This window comes from Bos mutus, chromosome 5, assembly GCF_027580195.1.
Source record: "Bos mutus isolate GX-2022 chromosome 5, NWIPB_WYAK_1.1, whole genome shotgun sequence".
Classification (NCBI taxonomy): Eukaryota; Metazoa; Chordata; class Mammalia; order Artiodactyla; family Bovidae; genus Bos; species Bos mutus.
Genome location: NC_091621.1, coordinates 80,645,655 through 80,666,440, shown reverse-complemented (window position 1 = coordinate 80,666,440; position 20,786 = coordinate 80,645,655). Strand labels below are relative to the sequence as shown.

The 20,786-nt window shown below is 37.7% G+C and overlaps 1 protein-coding gene across 4 annotated transcripts in view; it reads left to right on the top strand.

Moving 5' to 3' along the window:
- The window catches only part of EPS8 (EGFR pathway substrate 8, signaling adaptor), a 196,986-nt gene that overhangs the window by 7,263 nt on the left and 168,937 nt on the right, over positions 1–20,786 (top strand). The window contains exon 1 of one of the 4 annotated variants that reach the window (XM_070371149.1): positions 11,704–11,727. The exons of the other annotated variants lie outside the window; for them this stretch is intronic. The gene's annotated coding sequence lies outside the window, so the exon portion shown is untranslated. Of the gene's footprint in view, positions 1–11,703; positions 11,728–20,786 lie in introns of those variants that run through there. 4 annotated transcript variants of the gene reach the window in all.

The following is a 20,786-nucleotide window of genomic DNA, read 5'->3' as shown; positions in this document are numbered from 1 at the left end:
AAAGTGTTTTGATTTGATTGTTTTTACATGTTTTGCAAAACCAGTTAAAAGAAACAGTTGAGAAATGACTTGGAAAACTAAAATGTAACACTGCATAGACTTTAGACTATATACCAAGATTGATTCCTGGACATCGTATATAATTCATTTTCTTCTTTCTCACCAACTCAGAGATTCTTCTTTGTGGAAATTAGAATTGTTAATTGAGTAACACATGTCAGTTAGTTTAGATCTAATCATAGAAATAATTAATAAAGCTCTGTTTTTCACAGAAAAAGTCAAAAATAAGGGATTTGCAGGGTGTATGCTGAAAAGGGACAGATGATATCCACACCGTCTAGAAACCTGAGACTCTCTTGCCTTTTTTCAAGTGACTTTTTTTTTTCCAAGTACCTTTCATTTGGTCAACACTTTTTGTTGTTGACATTAGGGCTACAGTTAGAACCAGAACCCTTCAAGAAGCATCTAGATTAGATCAGACATTATAAAACTAGCATCTTTGGTGTGGCAACCATTATATACATTATTTCTTTTAACTCTCACAAGACCTCTTGAAGGCAGGTCTCCTTATTTCTATATTACAGGTAAGAAATACGCTCAGAAAGAGAAAATGACTTGCCTGTGGTCTGCATGGGGAGACAGAGACAGAATTAGGATAGATATCTTGATCTTTCTGACTCTAAAACCCATGTTTTTAGCTTTCTTGTGTTATCTCTGGCTTCCCTGATAGCTCATTTGGTAAAGAATCTGTCTGCAAAGCGGGAGACCCTGGTTCGATTCCTGGGTCAGGAATATCCCCTGGGGATCTTCTCCAGGGGATCCCACTCCAGTATTCTTGGACTTCGCTGGTGGCTCAGCTGGTAAAGAATCTCTAATAACTGATGTTACTGATGTTACAGCTCTAGTAAGCTGGTGTTATCTCTAGTAACTGAAAAAGTGCTAGGGTAGTATTAATGTGTCTTTGATTTTGTTCTTTTCTTTAACATAGTACTTAAATGACTACTGATTTAACTGTGAATGCCTCAAAAGATTGTGATTTTGAGATCTGTGGAGATTCTTTTAATTTTTTTTTTTTTAATGATGGATTTACATCCCACTGACCCAGAGCTATGAGGTATTGCAGCATCTATAAAGAATGAGATTCCTTTAAAGAGAGGAAGTTGTGGGGGATTAGGAAAAGTAGAACACGCATTGTTGTCATTAGCTATTTGTTTATGCCTGTGCCTTGCTGAATTAAGTTTCTTGAGGTCAAGAAAGTGGCTTATTGATATTTACGCACATCACATGTGCTACCCACTCACAAAACGTTTGCTAGATGAAATCAGCACACTATCATAACTTTTTACAAAAGTATCTTTAGAATGTTTAGAAGGGGACGAACTTTTCTTCACCGAGGACTTTGAAGGTTCATTTGTTCATTCAATTCATCATTTATTGAGCATTTATTGAATATCTGTTCTGTGCCAGACACTGTACACACAGAGAGGAATAAGACAGGATCTCTGCCTTCTGTCATCAGGGAACCCAGAGAATGGAGGCAACCAGACAACCATCTCAATACAGTGTGGAGCCAAATGGAGTATGTATTAAACAAACAAGCAACTGATGGACTTTGAAATCAGGGAGACCTTATCTGCCTTAGTTTTCTAATGTTAGAAGTGGAAATAATAGTAGTACCGGCTGATGCAGTTGTTGGGAGGAGGTTAAGTGAACAAGAGAAAAAAATGTACACATTTATATTTATATCTCAGTACATAGAAGAAGGGAGAGGCTCACTGTTGTTGATGGAGTCAGAAAAGTCTTTACTGGGTATGTGACACTTGGCTTAATTATAGGATAAATTTTTGAGGTCAAGAATGAGAGGACTCCAGGGCGTTCCAGGCAGAAAGATAAATACATGTGACGTGTGCAGAATGGGTTGGCATGACAGGAGCGATGGGGAATTCTGCACGTTCTCACAGATGGAGCCCCCAGGATTATTAGAAAGAACTGAATAACCAGTTACTTTTCATTTTTATGAGTAACAATACAAAAGAGTAGTCATTACAGTGGAGTAGGAGAAACTCAAGGTACCAAACCTGCTAGAAGAATTGCATGAATGCCTTCTGCTAATCATGTGATTTCTGAATGTAGTCCTTTATGTAGCAGATAAATTCTTGTGTTCCTTTTCAGCCCTGTGACACTCAAGTGATTTTACTAAGAAAGAACACTTGTGTGTTTGGGTGAAATCAGAAGTCCTGTCTCAAACCATTCTTTTTGTAAAAAACTTTTTATTTTATATTGGAGTATAGCTGATTAACAATGTAATAGTTTCAGATCGTTCTTTTCTTTAGTTTACAATATAAGTTTATACAGCAGAGTGATTCAGTTATATCTGTATATATGTGTGTGTGTGTATATATATATATATAGAGAGAGAGAGAGACATACAAACACACAGATGAATTATATATATGTATATACACACACACATATTTTTCCATTATGGTTTATTAGCAAAGCATTCTTATATTTAGTAGCATGAAAGTGTTAGTGCTCAGTCATGCCTGACTTTTTGCCACCCCATGGACTATAGCCTGCCAGGTTCCTCTGTCCATAGAATTCTCCAGGCAAGAATACTGGAGTGGGCTGCCATACCCTTCTCCAGGGGATCTTCCTAACCCAGGGATCGAACCTAGGTCTCATGCATTGCAGGCAGATTCTTTATCGTCAGGGAAGTCCTATATTTAGTAGCATAGCAACATAAGAATCTAATATCCTAATGAAGTGGGATCTAGTCCTGTTTGAGCCAATCCAAAATTCTAAGAACCATGAACAGTTTTTTACCAGAACCAAACACAATACTTAGGAATGTGCTAAAGTAATTTGTTCAGTCAATCAATTATGAATTGATAAGAGGTCAGAGTTCTGTAGTTGAAAAATTGTGATTTTAATATAAGGAGAAAGAAAAGAACATGAAGCTCCATAGAAGGAAGAGAAATTTATATTTAAATAGAGGGAAAAAGATATTTTTCAAAGTCCTCTATTAAAGGCTAGTGATATGAATTTCATTTTATTTAGAAAGTTTTTTATTAGCACAATTAGAGTATTACTTCTCTATCACCATTAGAATATCATTCCTTTTCCTAGAAATATATGCATGTTATTGATATAGTAAACCAATAGTGACATATTGGTTTAATGCAACAATAGAGTGTTTCAGTGTCTGAAATATAACATTTGTGATCACTGAATACTCTGATTTTTCTGCAGATTCTAATATTTGTAATGTTTTATAATATTGTAATTGTTTCTAATACTTTTCATTAGGAAATAAATGTTTAAAAAATATAAGCAGCAGAACAAATTCATAAAGAAATACGTGGATGAAGTGCATTACTTTTGAGAAGACATTGAACATGATTTAATTTTCTACAATAATTTTGACATTTTGAGTTAATGGTAATCTTAGACATGAACACATAATAAGATGATTGTGAGTATATTGACTTTTAAATGTGAGAAAGATATAACTATGATGAAAGAGAGCAGATACATTTAACTTTCATCTGGAAGAAAATAAGACATTATTATAGCTATATAGACTTTTCCCCCCAAATAAGCATGTTAATCTTGTCTGTGTGTTTATGTATATATATGTAATTTCCAGTTTCTCTTTCCAGTATATTTGAAAACTTTGTTTTTTTATGAACAACTGTATATTGGGATTTAAAAATATTGCTCTTTAATTCAGAAATATTGATTTAGAACCCTATCTTTAGGGTTTCTTGATTTGTCTTTATTATTTTAGTATGTTTATCTGCATTATCAGAACTTCTGATGTAAAATCTTTTTAGTTTGTGGATGATAAGCTAGGTTAGATATTTTTTAAATCTCAAAGTCCTTTTAGTCAAGAGAAAACATCGGTTTTTGTTGGTAGTTTTTTTATTTAGCTCTTTTGTGGGGCCTTGTTAGACTCTGAATAATTTAAAAGCAATGGAATTCTTTCTGTGATAAAAATCTAGTCATCAGGCCAAATCTTGTAGCATTAATCACGTGATACTCGTGTATGTAAAGGTGTAGAATTAATATGTATGCCTGAAGTATGTATATTAAAGAGGGTTTTTTAAATTATTAAAATAGCCCTCTAAAGATTTTAACATATGTGGATTCACAGATTTGCTTAAAGTCTTAGCTATTCTGTTTTTAAGTGAATGATCTATGATAGCCAAGCCTGAAGAATAATGTGTAAAGAATAATAACAAAAAAGTTATAACTTCTTTAAATTTAGGAGTAATTATTTTTCTGTTTTTCTGCATTAGCATATTTGCTATGCTGCATTATAAGATAAATTGAGTTTAAAGTAACATCTTTTTCTATTGTTTTACTTTTTCATATATTTCTTATCCAAACGACCAAAACAAAAATTTCAGCACCATTTATTACAGTGTCCACACACTTGACTGTATTTCACGTTTTTCAGTTTAATCTGAAGACTTTGCATAGTCTTACGAAGGAAACAGTGGTATAAAAATCCTGAAGCAGATAAATGACCATGTGAGTTTTCCCTCAATACCCCTTCTCTGTCCTGCTTGCCTCTTTCCTGCCTTACTCTGTCTTCCAGCCCCAGTGTCTGACCACTTTTTTCAGGGCCCAAATGGCATTAGTTGAAAAATGTATCTTTCATAACTTTGCTATCTTTCCAGTTACCATTCAGACTTTCTCACTGCGTGGTGAGATCTCAGCTGTGGCGAGTGAAATCTGAATAAAGGAGACATTCATGGTGGTTATGACAGTGAAGGTTAAGTTTAGGCTGCCAGAGAGTTTGAAACAAAGGAGGGATTGAAGCCCTCATCACCTTCATCTTATTTGGGTAGTAAGTAAATTATTTTGGAAGTAGTAAAGTCTCATTATGAAGATAATGAAATCTTGTCCAGACTAAGTACTTTCACAGCGACTGACTTCAGCTGGAATGCATCTGGACACCACTAAGTTTTTATACTAATTAGAAAAGATCCACCATGGTTTTGTTTGTATTTTAGAGTATATGCTAGTGACTTTTTAAAAAACATTTTGTTTTGTAGGAGCCCCTAAATACTACAGGGAATTTTAGAATTTGAATTCAAATAGTTGTCAAGTAAATTTGTATAATGTAAAAAAGTTTTTTTTTTGTATGGAAAAGTCCATGGTTTCTAAAGGATCTTCAAATGGGAGTAAAATTTCCCTCATCTTGCCCTCAAAGCCTCCCCTCTCACAGCTTCCCCATAACTGTTGTTTAGTCGCTCAGTCGTGTCTGACTCTTTGGGACCCCATGGACTGTAGCCAGCCAGGCTCCTCTGTCCATGGGATTTCCTAGGCAAGCATACTGGAGTGGGTTGCCATTTCCTTCTCCAGGGGATCTTCCTGACCCAGGGATTGAATCTATGTCTCCTTCTTGGCAGGTGGATTCTTTACCTCTAAGCCACCAGGGAAGCCTACCTATATCTGTTACCTAGAATTATTTCCATTTTCTCTCTCTGCCAGGCAGTTGGAATATTTGAAGTATGATTTTGTGAGTTGTCACTGTACTATGAAGTAGAAGGCCTAAGAAGAAGGGATAATTTAACTCATTGGCTGCCAGTTAGATTTTCATGTTATGTTTATTGTTTTCAAAGGCATTTATATGATTTACCTAAAAGATTCCAAACTAATGGATTAAGTGATGAAATCACTGGGAGAACTAGTGGTGGTAGCATCTGATATATGAGAGAAATAGTTCAGCAGTAACAAAAGTAGAAACACTAAGATTTCCTGAGAACCTGTAAGCTATTTTTACCACTACTGTGCTGTTCATGAACTACATATGGGGCACTTTGACTAAATATATTGTAAAAAATAATATATTATTTGTTAGAAATATATGTTACATATTTATTTGATAAATAAACATAAAATAAAGTTGTGTCCCAAACTATACCTGTTCTTGCAAGATTTAATGGCTGGATCTTTCTGGCTAATGCTGATTTTCTTAGACTATTGTGGACATTGATTGGATTTTAGAAATTAGATGTAACAAATGCTTGCTGTCCGTAGAGGCAGATGGGTTTGATTCCGTGATCCTGAGAGAGTGGATATAAATTTGGGGGGAAGCTTTTAAGCTGATCTAAACCTGCTGAGTTTTTCTCTCTTCCAAAGGAGGACAGAAGTACGTAGAATTTTGCAAGGAGTTGATTAGAGAACTTGGCTTAATTTTAAAGACAAAAGATACTAATTATTTTTTTCAAAAGATACTAATTAATTTTTTCTGGAAGAACTTTTAAAGATTTTTATGATTTTATTCATTTTTGACCGTGCTGGATCTTCATTGCTGCAAGAGAGCTTTCTCTGGTTGTGGTGAGCAGGAGCTACTCTCTAGCTGCAGTCCTTGGGTTTCTCATTGTGGTGGCTTCTTTTGCTGGGCAGCACAGGCTTTAAGGAGCAAGGGCTTCGGTAGCTGATGCACGTGGGCTCAGTAGTTTCGGCTCCCAGACTAGAGCACAGGCTCAGTAGTTGTGGTGCGTGGACTTAGTTGCCCCGCAGCATGTGGGCTCTTCCTGGACCAGGGATTGAACCTGTGTGTCTGGCATTGGCAGGCAGATTATTTACCACTGAGCCACCGGGGAAGCTCCTGATGCTCTTTTAGAAACTTCTCGCTGTGATCACCTTAGCTTCCTATTTCCCCTTTAGTCTTACTAAGTTTCTGTTACTGCTGGCAGTCATACCAGTCACTGGGAAGGATAATGTGATGGTGGTGGTTTAGTCACTAAGTCATGTCTGACTCTTGTGACCTCATGGACTGTAGCCTACCAGCTCCTTTGTCCATCGGAAGGATGATACTGTGGTAACATTTCCTTTAAAAGGAAAATTACAGAAGAGGAATATGTATACAAATGCATAGTGAATATAGCAAAATACATTCTGGAAGGTCTTTTGTATGTGAGGGTGAGTTTTGTTAGTCGTTGTGGTGATAGATCTTGTTTGACTCATTTCAGCTTTCTCCAGTGATCCTTTGGTGATATGCATATATGAGATAGTTACGTGAGATTAAGGATTTGGTTAAACCATTAGCAAGCACATTGGCTTAATGCAGCCCAGTCTAATTCCTTGATCTAACAATTCTGGACATATACAGCTTTATTTAATAGAAAATAATTTTGTTTCATTTAGTGAAACTTATTTTTCAATAAAGAAATATTAAATAAATGCCTGTATTACTAAGTAGCAATAATTACTGTAATTAACAAAACAGACAAGGTTGCTAACCTTAGAGTACACAGTGTCAGAAATCTAGATTAGAAGAAGCATACAGAACTTAAAAGAAGCACAAGATTCCATGTAAACGGTCAAAAATGTGGAAAATAAAGAATAACCTTTCTGGCTTCTTCTTCCCTCCCTTCCTTCATCTGTCTCCTTTTTTTTTTCTTCTCATGTTCATTTCTAAGAGAGTGAAGATATTAACATTTTGTATTCTATTTTTTAACAATCCCAATATTGTGGATTTATAAAATAATAACATTTTCAAATTACATTTTATTTTACAGTCATCCTGCAGAAGAACATTTGTTATTTGTGAACAGCTTTGGGAAAAATTATGATATACCAGTACTCCCTTTGAAAGATTTTTCAACTAAGGTCAGCTTAAGATCAGAACAGACAAGTATGGTTTGTATTAGTTTTATAGACAGTACTCAGTATTCTTTTCTTGGAAATGCCTAGGAATGAAGAAGCCATTATTCGTAAAATGAAGTCATGCTGAAGACCTCAGGCTGGTCATAAAGTGGTCATCTTTAGAGATGGCGAAATGTGTCTTACTGGGAATTTGAAATGTGGGTAACTTGAAGACCTTCATTTGAAGCAACGCTGCCTCATCCTCCTCTGGTGGAGCCCAGCACTTCCTAACACACTGCTCAGATTACACACCACTGACATGATCCCCATAATGTATTTGGCTCATGTGTTTCTCATTAGCTATTATGAATGAAAGATGCATAACTATCTATTTCAGAAAAACGTCTTTATTTGCATTACAGAGAGCTCGCTTGGAACAGGATCAAGAATTGTTTTTAAATTGTAAGTCAGCATATATGGTTTGGGTCATGATTGACCCTGGACTTTTAAAAAAAGTTCTGTGGACCAAGAAGGTTCTGAATAAAAGTTTCAATGACAGTGTTGGCATAAATGGAGAAGAGTGCCTGCATTTTCCCACATTCCTAGTGATTTGGAGCAAATATTTTTGTAGAAAGCACTGCTAACCTTTACCTTATCTTGCTTACCAGGTGATATATGACAGGATCACAGAGGGGAGTAGGACATCACGCAAACTTGCCAGACAGATAATTAGAGTCCCCGTGGCAACCTTGTGACCTGATTTTCCAAGCTCTGTCGTCCTAACTGGAGAGAGAATAGCTGTATGCTGTCAGCTTGAAAGAACTGTAGGCTTGTGTGCAAGTTGAAGGGTTGGGGAAGGGAGAGGGGGTGGATATATAAATCCCATCTCTGCAGGTTTCCAAATCCATGTTATAGAAACACTTTTGTTCTAAAAGAAAACTTAATTCATTATTTCCTCCTTTTGGCTATTACTTCTTATATGTTAACAAATCACTACCAAACAAATTAGTACCAGAGGAACTTTTTAAAATTTTAATTTATGGCATACTAAAAATTAGTTATTTTTAAAGTCTTTTTTCCTTAAAGAAAAAGGTAAGATTTGAATGTATTGGTTAGAGGGGGTGAAATCATTTTCACCCTTTGCTTTTGTAGTAAATTAGTTTGTGCATTTCTGGTAGCAGTTCCTGAACTATCCAAATAAGATGCTCGTTTTTCTCTCACTAGGCAAATATTAATATTTATGAATACCTGAAGTTGATTATGTGATATTAAAAGTCACATAAGATTTCCAGCCTTTGTTATATTAATACATTCTACAAGTTGTTACTACAAAAATGAGAATTTTAGATACCAATGTGAGTCAGTCCTTTTTGGTTATACACTGACTTTTTTTTTCTTTTTTGGCCACACCTCATGGCATGTGAGTTTGGATCCCCCACCAGGGATTGAACCCATGATCCTCGAAGTGGAAGTGCTGAGTCTTATCCACTGGACCACCAGGAAACTCCTACACTGACTTCTAATTGCTCTCCTGTCTCTATATATTCCCACTTGATGTGAACAGAACTTTTTCCTACTGTATATACATAGTTCATGTCATATGCTATGTTGAAATATATGGAGATTATTTGCTGAAATAATAAAACTCATTCAAACTTGCATCAGCTAGATTTTTAAAATCAGGTTTTTTTCTGACGAGAACTTGTGCTTAAGCACTTGCTTCTACCATATCATGTCTCTCTTCCCACTCCTAACATTTTCTTACTTTTCTCCAGCATGTCTTGAAGGGGCTTATAAACCCAGTTCTAAAATATGTCATGCATCTCCCTTCAACAGGTAATTGGCCCCATGCCTGTCTTTAATCCCAAATTGCACTGAGGTATCTCGTTCATTTTCCTTCTTCCTCAGATGTGATTGAGGTTTTCTAACCTCGTGACTGCCTTCTAATTTTCAGTGTGACGTAGACCAAATTGTAGTCAGAGAGTCATTAATAGTCAAAATTAATAATATTGGAATGCAATTTTAATAATTTAGGCCTCTCTATCCTAGTAAATGTATGAGAGAGTCAGTCTAAACAGTTATTCTTCTGTCGTATGCGTGTGTCTGAGTCAATGTCTATATAGTAAGCTGTTGGAGTCAGGTCTCTTGGTGCAGTGTGACGTGCAGCTAGAAGCTGTTCTCTCAGTGATCTCTTGTGCTGCCTTTGCATCTGGTTCCCGGCCAAGATTCTTGACACGAAGCTTGTACCTGTTGCTTTCTCTACCACACTTTTCCTATACACTTGTCAGCCCACTTTAGTCTGCTGCCTAAGCTCATTCCTGTAGGTTATTTGTAATCTTCGTAAAGGCCAAACTTAAAGGAAAACATTTGGTTTTTCTCGTACTTGATTTTGCTGTGACTATTAGAAAGAACATGGATTATATTTAGTTCAGTATTGAATTTTTGTCACCTAGAGTTTCTAGTACTCTGTAGATTGTTAATTTTACTTCCTTATTTTTATTATTTATGTGTTTGGCTGAGTCAGTCCTCGTTGCTGCACACGGAGTCTGTAGTTGCAGCACCCAGGCGCTCTCTAGTTGTGGCACACGGGCTTAGTTGCCCCACAGTATGTGGGATTTTAGTTCCCCGACCGGAGATTGAACCTGTGTCCCCTGCATTGCAATGTGGATTATTAACCACTGGACCACCAGGGAAGTCCCTGTAGATTGTCTATTTGCTGAATGGATATATGTTTGCAATGATCACTGTTTTTTTTTTTTTCCTCCCCTGAAGAATGTTTTATTCCTTTGGCTCCCATAGTGCTGTTCTTTCCTGGTTTCTTGTTTTATCTATCTGTACTTAGATGTTAATTCAGAAGCTCTACTCCTTGGAGTTTAATAGGTATGTAAAAAGTTGTTCCACAGTGGTAATCTTCTAAAGTAAGTTCTGGCATCATTTGGTAGCCAAGGAGAGCCAGCACTTTTTTGCAGGGAGTGGGTGGGGGATGGGAGAGTGGGGATGAGTAGGTTCTCAGTGCATGGTTTTGTCTATAATCTGAACACTGACAGGTTGAGAAGTTTCTGAATTTTCCAGGATTCTTTTCTCAGCTTTCATCTAATTTCATGTTTCATTATCTTCCAAGGTGACTTCAGCTACTCACATTGTTTCACTTAGAACGTTGACTGTCAATTCTTTATCTCTCGCAGATGCTGTTCTCCTGAGCTCCAGGCCTTTAGTTCTGACTGTACTGCATTTTGCACAGGCCCCTTGGCCTTCACAGATGCCCAAATACATTGTTGCCTTTTTCCTAACCCAGCTCCCTTCTCTTCTCTTCCTGTTCCTCTGAATGGAGCCACTGTTACACAAATGGTAATTCTGTGAATCTTTCTGAACTCCTAATTCTGCCTTAACCCTTAACTTTGTCCAACCTTGAAGGGATCAGTTTGTTGATTCTTATTATCGAATGGGTGACAGCATCCCTTCTTCCCTGTCTTGACTTCTAATCATATTTTTTATGTTGCTTAAAATTCCTCATTGTTTCCCCATATGTTCACTACACAGACAGTTCCCCCTCGTACGGCACGCAGCAGCTCCTGCTCTCCTCCCAGGCTTTTCCTCTTTGACTGCCAGTGCCCCACAAATGCTGTAACAATTGTCATTCCCTGAATACACTCAGCTTCACTCTTGCGTGACTTTGCACACTCCATTTCCTCTGCCTGGATTTCCTCTCTGTTGTCCTCATCACCTTATCTATATCATTTTAGATTTGGCTTAAAGATCACTTTCCCAGAAAAAAGTCCTTTCTTTGTGCCTAAGTGGTAGGCTGTACTTACTTTAAAATAGTAATTATGCTGTGTTTTATGGTTTGTTTACTCTCTTTTCTCTCTACTAGTCTGAGCATTTACAGGTGGAGGATGTGTTGGAATAATCTTTGTCTTTCTTGTGCCTTAGCACAATGCTGGATGCAGAGTATGTACTCAGTTTTTGTTTTAATATGTATTCGGTGAATGTATGCTTAACATGCCTTTGTGTTAGCGGGCTTCTCTTCTACAGGTAAAGAGAGTATGATGGAAAAACTGAGCAGAATTCATTTATTCACTATTGGACCATTTCACCTGCTTCCTTTCACAGAGAATACTGGAGGTGAGATTTTGAGGCAGTCTGTTTACAGTATTATTCTGTTCCCCTGTGTCCTGTCTTTCTTCCATATGTTGCACCATAGATGCCTTAAGGTTGTCCTCCAGTTACCTAAGACATATCTCCGTGACTATCTTCTCTACCCTCGTGAACTAGTGAAATATATTATTCAAGTTATGTCTGGCTGGTGTAATTTATAGATAAAGTGCTGAGATTTGGAAATTTAAAAAATTTAAAAATTAAAATGGGGCAATTTAAATGTTAAATATAAATAGAAACTTTTGCTTGCCACCACCCTTCACAACCCTCCTTTCAATGAAAAGAAGACCTATAGTATTTGCCAGTGAGAGATCAGGAGCCAACCAAAGTGCCTATCTGGCAGTGACTTATTTTGTATCATAATTATTTAAGAAAAATAAATTAAGAAAAAGTAGCTTGAAAGTAAAAGTGAAGTCACTCAGTCATGTCCGACTCTTTGCGACCCCATGGACTGTAGCCTGCCAGGCTCCTCCTCCGTCCATGGGATTCTCCAGGCAAGAATACTGGAGTGGGTTGCCATTTCCTTCTCCAGGAGGTCTTCCCGACCCAGGGATTGAACCCAGGTCTTCCACATTGTAGGCAGACGTTTTACCGTCTGAGCCACCAGGGAAGTCCTTGTGAGTAATCAAAATAAGAATATTAAAATATTATATATATATATATATATATATGAGAAATTTAGAGTTTGTGTAGTTCAGCATTCTTATTTTACTGACGAAGAAAGTAAAACCAAGATGTGTCAAGTGATTTGTCCTAAGTCACGCAACTAGTTTATTGCAGAATTTACTAATATCTAAGCATTCTAAGCCTTCATATAACTGTCATGAGCCTGATGCTCTATTGAATTTGTCAGGAAATTGAAAATTCATTTATTCAAAATATTTGTCAGCTATCTTCAAAAAAAAAAAAAAACTAGATATAGTTCTAGGCACTGATGATACAGATGCTAATAAGGTGGCTCTCCCTGGTTGCACCTAAATCGTGGAGTGAGGGAGGCATTGAAAATTATGAAAATGATATAATGATGTCTATCTACTCAGTCACAGGTATAATACTTGGCCTATATTAAAAATCTCTTCATTAAAGTCTGAGAACAAACTTGCTTAGCTTTTTTTCCCAATCCCAGAACAAATAGGAAGAAAAAAAAATAGATGACGATGAGGTTCTAGAAAGGTTTATAAACAGTAATGTGAAGCTGATAAGCTGGGGAGAAAGAGAAAAAAAATTAATTAATTTATGCATATTATATACTATATATACTATATGGTAATATATTATATCAGGCAGAAGAACCCAAACTCATTGCGGACTAGGAAATGACTATAGTCCTGAGCAGAGCATCAGTGGGCTGAGTGTCCTTTGGGCTGCAGAAGAATGGTATCATCACATGGGGGAATGAGAGTTTTCTATTGTTTTCTCCACTCAATGCTGAAGGAAATCAACCTTGAATATTCACTGGAAGAACTCTTGCTGAAGCTGAAGCTCCATTACTTTGGCCGCCTGATGCAAAGAGCCAACTCATTGAAAAAGACCATGATGCTGGAAAAGATTGAAGGCAAAAGAATGGGGCGGCAAAGGATGAGATGATTAGATAGCATCACTGACTCAGTGGTCATGAATTTGAGCAAACTCTGGGAGGTAGTGAAAGACAGGGAAGCCTGGTGTGCTGCAGTTCTGGGGGGGGGGTGGTCACAAAGAGTCAGACATCGCACGACAACAACCATTGTTTTCTCCCCACAACGAGTACCTGGTTTTGACAGTCACCCATGGACAGTAGTGCCCTTGTGGAAGTCTGGTAGTCCAGCAGAGAAGTTCAGCATACTGTTGTGGGGGTGAAAATGTCTGAGATTGCATGCAGCGAAGAGGGCAACAGGAACAGTTGTGGTTTACTTGCATCACCCTTTCCCCAAGGTGGCACAGCCGAATGCCAGTAGGGACCTTCCTGACCGATGCTTTCTTCCACAGGGGAAGCTGAGAGTGTTTGAGCACCTCAGTGCCTCATCCGTTCACAGCTCCATACTCTACCCTTCGGCCAGCTCTCTGTGTGCACCCCTGAAGCAAAGACATCTAACCTTTGCAGACATTGGTGAGCACAAATGGAAAGCCAACTGGACTCTCCAGGACTGGGAGAGACCACATGAACTTGAGCATTCAAGACTGCCCCAGGGAAAGCAAAATGGGAGGCTCTCATCATTTGACCTGGCTTTGCAGGATCCACAGAAGGCATACAGTCTTAAGAATTCACTCACAAATAAGTGACACACAAAAATTAGCTCTCAGTACTGTCACAGTAAGTGTGGAACAGGTGAATCCATAGAAAAGATTTGAAAAAGCCTCCAAATTCCTAGCAAGGCTCTGGAAGGTGTTTTTCTCCTAAAAGCAGTGTGTTAAAGACTGGAGTAGGTGACTGCTTCTTCAAATGCAAAGACAGCAATGCAAGACTCTTAAGGAACATGAAAAATCAAAGAAAATGACACTATGTAGGAACACAGTAATTTTGCAGTAACTAACACCCCTCCCCAAGAAAAGAGAGTTACAATTGTTCCCAGTAAAAGAATTCAAAATAGTAATTTTAAGGAAGCTTAGGGACCTACAAGAAAACACAGGCAGTTCAATGAAATTTAAAAAAAAATCAATATATGAACAAAATCAAATGTTAAACAGAAAAACAGGAATCAAAAAAAAAAAAAAAAAGAACCAAATTGAAATTCTGGAGCTGAAGAATATGATGAATGAAATGAAAAAAATGCAAGAGAGAGCATCAGTGTCTGACTGGATCAAGCAGAAGAAAAAATCTGTGAAGCAGAAGGTAGGTCATTTCAAATTATCCAGTCAGAGGAGTTCAAAAGAATGACAAAGAATGAAGAAAGCCTATGTGAGCTATGAAATACCTTTAGGAGAAACAACTATATATTATTGAAGTCCCAGAGGGAGAAGGGAGAAGAAAGCTTATTTAAAGAAATAATGGATGAGAATTTTCTAAATATGGGGAGAAAGTTGGGCATCTAAACTTATGAAGCTCATAATTTCCCCCCAGATTTCAACCCCAAATGATTTACTACAAGACACATTATAATAAAACAGTCTAAAATCAAAGGCAAAGAGAATTTTAAGAGCAACATGAGAAAAACCTTCTTTAAGGACAAGGAAAGCCCCACAAAGCTATCAGTGGGTTTCTCAGCAGAAACAGTGAAGGCCAGGAGAGAGTGAGATGCTATATTCAAAGTGATGAAAGAAAAAACTGCCAACCAGGACTATTTTATCCAGTAAAGTTGTCCTTCAGAAATGGAGATACAGCGGAGCGTTGGGCGGGCGGCGGCCGGGCGGCCCAGGGCATGCCTCGGGATTCGGGGCGCAGCCGAGCGGCTGCAGGGGTGGGGCGGGCCGGAGGAGCCGCGGGGCCCGGACGCCGCGGGTTCGAGGCCGGGCCCCGCGCGGGGAGGCCGCCACCCCGGGGGAGCTGCCCGGCGGCGAGTTTGCCCGGCAGCCGAAAGAAGGCGGGAGCCGGCGGGGGCCCTCAGAACCCGGGCCCGGAGTCCTCAGGGAGCTGCTGCTTCCTGGGACGCCCTCCTGGACGTCCCCGCCGAAGGGTAACGGTTCAGGGCCCCTGGCAGAAGTCGCCTCAGGGTGACTCCCGGCGGGGCCCTGACAAATTAAAAAAAAAAAAAAAAAAACCAGAAAAAAGAAAAAAAAAAAAGAAATGGAGATACAGAGACTTTCCTGGTGGTCCAGTGGCTAAGACTTGGTGCTACCAATGCAGGGGACCTGGGTTCGATCCCTGGGCAGGGAACTAGATCCCACATGTTGCAACTAAGACTTTGCATGCCTCAACTAAAGGTCTAATGTACTGCAACTGAGACTCCACATAGCCAAATAAAAAAAGAAATGGAGAGAGAAAGACTTTCCCAGACAAACAAAAGCTGAGGAATTCATCACCATTATACCTGCCTGATGGAAAGGGCTGAAAGGAGTTCTTTGAGCTGAAAATGAAAGGACCCCAATTATAATAGTAACAAAAAACCATGAAACTGTAAAATACAATGGTAAACATAACTATAGTCATATTCAGAATACATTAATACTGTATTATAGTAGTGTGTTAAGCAGTTAACTCTAGTATGAATTTTAAAGGACAAAAGTATGGAAAATATCTAGAGATGCAGTAATTTATTAATGGATACACAGTATAAAAAAAGGTAAATTGTGACATCAAAAACATAAAATGTGTAACTACAGTGGAAATGCTATATAACTTAAACGAAGAGGGATCTGTTATATATCATTTATGACACTGAGAAGCTACTATTTATTTATGTGTGTGCATATATATTTTTGAAGAATTTTAAGTTTGAAAACGATTTTTTTCCAGTGCCAAAGTTATGGTCTAGTTTATTGCAGAAACTCTATAAAGACGTTGAGTGAATATTGAAGAAAAGTCCTATGCTTGAAATTACTTTTCCAAAACATTGTAAAAATGTTATGTTCATAGTTTGCAGAAATTTATTTAATTCTCAATAGAGTTGAGTTATAGTGGCCGAAGTTTTCTCTTTTTATAATTGGAACAAGAGTCATAAAATCTATCTCAGAACCTGAGAAACATATCTTACCCTTCTTGCTAAAACCTTTTGAAAAATATTCTCTCTAGTCTTTCTAATGTTCTTCAACAATCTGTTTTTTCCCCCTAGAGAGGGATTTTCATCTCTCTTTTTCCTTGCTGATTCAGGAGTAAAATAACCTCTTTCTTGCTGAAAGAAGATACTATTTTCTGTATGATAAAGTGATTAGGTTGGTTTATGTCATTTTAGCTCTCCTGATCTTAAATTATGTGTATGCTAAATACATTTGTGTGGTGTGAATTCTTTTTTTTTTTTTGTAGCATCCTGACTCTTTCCCAAAGTTTCTCTGTGCTGATCAAGTGATTGCTTTTTCAGATTCATCTAAAGTGGTTTGGCTGAAATTAAACAGAATTAGAGACTGGTTGTAAAATGTTCTAAAATTAAAGCAAGAAGCTAAAAAACATGAGGGACAAAATTTGCTCAGCCATGTTTCACGGAATAGTTTTGTTCTTTCTTGTTGTTCATTTTCTAAGTCATGTTTGACTCTTTGTGACCCCATGGACTGCAGCATGCCAGGCTCCCATCTTTCATTATCTCCTAGAGTTTACTCAGATTCATGTCCATTGAGTTGGTGATACAATCTAACCATCTTATCCTCTGTTGCCCCTTTCTCTTCTTGCCCTCAGTCTTTCCCAGCATCAGAGTGTTTTCCAGTGAGTTGTTTCTTTGCATCAGGTGGCCAAAGTATTGAAGTTTCAGCTTCAGCATCAGTCCTTCCAATGAATATTCAGGATTAATTTCCTTTAGGATTGACTGGTTTAATTTCCTTGCTGTCCAAGTGAGTCTCAAGAGTCTTCTCCAGCACCACAGTTCAAAAGCATTGATTCTTCTGGTAACAGAGTGTTTGGGCTTGGACTTGCACTTCAGTTGGTGTTCAAAAGTTGAACTCCCTTATTTTGACAGAAAGTGGATCTGAAGCCACAGCTCTCTAGAGAGCAAAGCTTCTTTACCCGGACTGCTTGCCCTGTGCTTATTCCAGCCGTCACTTGGCCTTTGGGTAGTTTACTTTTATGTTTGGTACCTTGTTGCCTGGAATTAAAAAGGAAAAGTTATGATCAGATGGCCCTTAAGTTTTATTTTACATTTGTCAGTAAAAGGGCTTTTGTATGACAGGCATGTTTTCTCTAATTCACTTCCAAAAACTTAGAGGGAAAGAAAAAAGGACAAAATAGTGAAGGGACTTCGGGATCACTTCCTCGTAATATCTCATTTGAATACATGATTAAGTTATACAAAATATGTTTCGTTCCTGCTTTCCTTTGTATTTTGAAATTAGCTCTCAATACTGTCACAAAGAATCCTTACAGTGAGTTAGTTTCAGAGACAGTTCAAAGCCAGGGAGAATCTCCTGCCCATGAGAAGAGCACATCTTTGACCCCTTCTCCTTTGCCAGCCACGTCCAATTGGTTGCCAACTCCTTCGACTTTCACATTAAAGTTAATCCTTGCCTTCGCCCTGTCTGCTTTAACATTCACAATTTTAGGGTCACATAAATGTTTTCTTAAGCTATTACCTCCTAAGCCGTATCTGCATCTGCTTCTGTGCTACTTCAGTTTTCATTCTAATTGCTCTTCCAGTTCAATTTTGCTAAAGCCGAGCTCAGATGATGTCAGTTTGTGCTTAGTTGCTCAGTTGTGTCCGACTCTTTGTGACCCCGTGGACTGTGGCCTGCCAGGCTTTTCTGTCCATGGGGATGCTCCAGGCAAGAATACTGGAGTGGGTTGCTATGCCTTCCTCCAGGGGATCTTCCCAACCCAGAGATCGAACCCAGGTCTCCCACACTGCAGGCGGAGTCTTTACCTTTTGAGCCACTAGGAAAGCCCAAGAATACTGGAGTGGGCAGCCTATCCCTTTTCCTGGGGATCTTCCCGACCCAGGAATCAAACTGTGGTCACTTGCATTGCAGGTGGATTCTTTACTAGCTGAGCTACAGATGATGTCAGGCCAGTCCTTAAAAAACTGCCGACAGGAAAAGATTCAGTCTCAGCCCTCCATAACCTGGTTACTTGCTTTCATTTTTAGCCTCACCTCTCTCCCTTCTTATAAATGCCTCTTTAGCCAAAATGAAGCACTCTGCACTTGTCCCTGAAATCTTCGATCTCCCCAGGTTCTCGACTCTTAATGTCTCTCTTCTCTCTGTTTACTTGAAATGTCTTTTGACCTTATCTTCATATGCAAATCTATTCTCTCTTTTGGCAAATATATTCTATGCCATCATGGAATAAAATTCACCTTCCCTGATACCACCCCTACTGCTCCCGCAGTCCTGCGGTTTGTTTTCTCAGGATCTCTTTGGCACTCACTCACTTCTGTTGTGTGCTGTAGGGTATACGTGTGTGTCTCACCAGACACCAGGTATTTGCCCTCTGCCTTCCGACTCTATAGATTCCATATCTGAATTTTACTCCTGGCTGGGCCACAAGGCCTGGAGCAGTGATTTTGTGTGTGATAAAAGCTTTAATATATGTATTAGTTAAATGGTAAAATGAGTGAATCTCTATCCTGCATATTCCACCATGAATTCTACATCAGTAGGGCCTCAATTCCCACACCTGAAAAGAAAAATTTTAATACTGGCCACCGTTTTTTACTGAGCCTGCACTGAAATACTCTGTGAAAATTTAATCATGGGGACAATCAGAATGTACTCTGTCATTTAGGAAAAAACCTCTGGCAAACACACCTGTTTTTCAAGTTCTCAGTTTTTAAGTGTGGGCTATGATTATTCCCATTAAACATCTCACAGATTTAATAAAGTGAGCCATTGTGTTAAAGTTTTATAACTTCGTGAAGAAACTGAACTCTTGAAATAGAAGGCTAACAAAGGTGAAGAGTATTTCGACTTGACACTTTCTGTTCTATCCATTCCTGTCATTACAGAACAGTTGTTAAGATTGGTGTAAAATGCCAGCCTGTAAGACAGTGAGAGCTTTCTGATACTTTTATTAATCAAACCCTCCTGAAAAGGGCCTCAGAAGCAGCTCTTCAGCCCATTGTTTTTAGAAAGCTCCATGATAATTGTGAATATTTTTAATATTATGAATAATATCCATTCTTTTTCTGTTTTTTTATTATTGTTTCTCAGTTTTCTTTGGTAAAGTGAATTGGGTTCAGTGTTGCTTGTTCGAGTTTTGTTTACCATGTGATTTTCAATCCAGGTTTTTATAATGAAATGAAGTCCATCTAAGAAATGGAAATTACAAATAATTAAGACACTGGAACTATTTTGGGTATTATTCAGCTGCTGAAAGCAAAACAAGTATAACCAGAAAAAAAATTGAAAAATAAATAAATATTACTCTGGTCAGAATGCTTAGGAAGTTTTTGTACTGTGTTCAATTTATTTATTTTGCTCTGTACTCAGTTTCTGGTACATTAGACAAAAGACTGAAAATATAGTTACTATTTAGAGATGTTCATTGTTTGAGAAGAAATTCAGCTGAGTCTTTATCATTCTCATGACATATATAGAATAATTTTATAGAGACTGTTTTAAATTATAAATACATTTTCTGTGTTAATGTTTTAAGTGTTGCTTTCCAGATATGATGCTTAAGATATTTCTGTGGACATGTTATATTCTAATTGTTTCATTCAATGGTGTCTTACACCATACGTGTTTAAATGAAAGTTGATTGATATCATAATGCTGGTTTGCTTGGTTTACTTAAAATCCTGAAGAATTCTCTTACATATTTCCATGAAGGTATATTTTTCATTTATTTTTTCCTTATATGTATATACCAACTGTGGCATCTATTTTAATGAGAGTGTCAATAAAATTTACAGAAGTAGAATTGCTGTTTGTCTATTAATGATGGAAAAATAACTTGTAACATGTTCCTGAGTATGTCTATTATTGTGAGTGCTTTTTGATAACCATCAGTTTATTTTGCTGACATTATTCTATAGAAAGAGCACTCACCTTTTTTTTAGTGGTTCGTTCATGCAGTCTTGATTAATGGAGCATAAAGTGAGATCTTATGTGGTGACAGAGTTTAACTTGGGAGCATATGGGAAAAAATGAAATATCTCTGCAAAGAATTTAAATATCTTACAGAGAACTCTTTGCTACTCAATTGTGAACAATTATAGTTGTGTCTAATTTTTATTTTATATTTTAATTGCTCAGGTGATTTTAATTTTTATCTATAAAGCCTTAAAAGTATAGTCTGATTAAAGTAATTTGTGTCTAAGAAATGATTTTGATCCCTGTAGATTTTTCTTTTTCTATGGAATCAAAAGGTATGTAAACCTGGAACCTTCAGAGAGTGCCAGACCATCTCCTTTTGTCTTTTTATCACTATTGTATCATATGTTTTCTGCTGTCACTGTTAATATGACTTCAAGAGGCAGCTGTCACTATTGTTTAATGATAGTCATTCACCTCTAAGGGCTAGGAAAAAGACT